Source organism: Carassius gibelio, chromosome A1 (genome assembly GCF_023724105.1).
Source record: "Carassius gibelio isolate Cgi1373 ecotype wild population from Czech Republic chromosome A1, carGib1.2-hapl.c, whole genome shotgun sequence".
Lineage (NCBI taxonomy): Eukaryota > Metazoa > Chordata > Actinopteri > Cypriniformes > Cyprinidae > Carassius > Carassius gibelio.
This window is the reverse complement of record NC_068371.1, coordinates 37,110,004-37,111,306: the sequence shown is the minus strand read 5'-3', so window position 1 is coordinate 37,111,306 and position 1,303 is coordinate 37,110,004.

The window sequence follows — 1,303 nt, the reverse complement described above, 5'->3', positions numbered from 1 at the left end:
ATTCTCAAAACTACCTGTTCAATCTTCACATCATTGTGTCACATCAAAAAAGCAGTTTCTCATTACTTTGAACAAGTTGCAAATGCTTTGGTAAATCCATGCAAATGATTATGTACAATACTCTGCTGTTTCCTACATTATAAATTGCTTGTGTCATGTTGACCAAAATGTATTATAATGTGTCTCTGTTGAATAGTCTCACCCCCCACAAGATTTAGGCATTAGTTCATAGCATAAGTCTTTACATGCAAAATGGTCGAAAAAGTTGCCATAATATGTCAAGCATATTTCTATACATTTCCCATTTCCAGCTTTGTTAAATTGCTCCTAGGTGAATCTTGATTTTTTTTTTTTTACGTAGGTGCATCAACTGTGCATCAAAGTACGTGATAGTTTGGGACAGTGTCAGTTTCCATCTCTCCAACATCATCAGGCAATGGTTTGTTTTTGCTTGAGCTGATAATAGTTACATTTTGCTACAGCGTAAACAATAGGTGAGATTTGCTATATAGTGTATAGGTGAGAGTATTGTATGTGCAGATAAAGTACTTTATATGCAACTTCTCATAAGTGCAAGTCGTTCCTGCAGTCATCCACCAAATGTGAATTATGAATCTGATCAGTTATGATGAGTTTTGCATGAGCAAAGACCACTCAAATTGTCTTGGGCAAATAATCATGTTGTTGTCATTACCGTTTTCATGTGGATTGTTTGAGGAACACAGTGAGGTTCAGCTGGTGTCGTGGCCTTCATGAAGCTGACACAAGGGCACACATTTGAGATGCTGGTTGCCTAGTTGTGAGGGATCTAGACGTCCTGGAAATGAAAAACAACGTTTATTCAGAACTTTTGTCATTCATTTTTATTTCAGTGATCCAGCGACTGTGTGTGAATGCATATGATGAAGGGCATTATCTGAGGGTGGAGACGTTTGCCAGGGATTTGATGATTTAGTGTGTGTGTGTGTGTGCCCTTGACCCGTGTTTGTATGGAGGTCATACCAAACGCTGAGCTCTCAACATATTGTAGCTATTTGAAGATCTGCAGTGGCTTTTCTGTGTAAAAAGGAATTATAGTAAATAGGGCGGAGTATATGTGTGCAACTTTAAAAAAGAAAGGAATTATTTATTTAGTGTGTTTTGTTCAATGTTATTGAGAACAAATAAAACCCATTGTCCTTAAAAAAAATTATTGATGAATTTACCGCATGCAATATGATAATCCTATAGAATTTTATTTTAGAATGGCTTTACTTGAAGTGATGTAAAAAAAAGAAAAAAAAACTCTCTCTCTCTCTCTCTC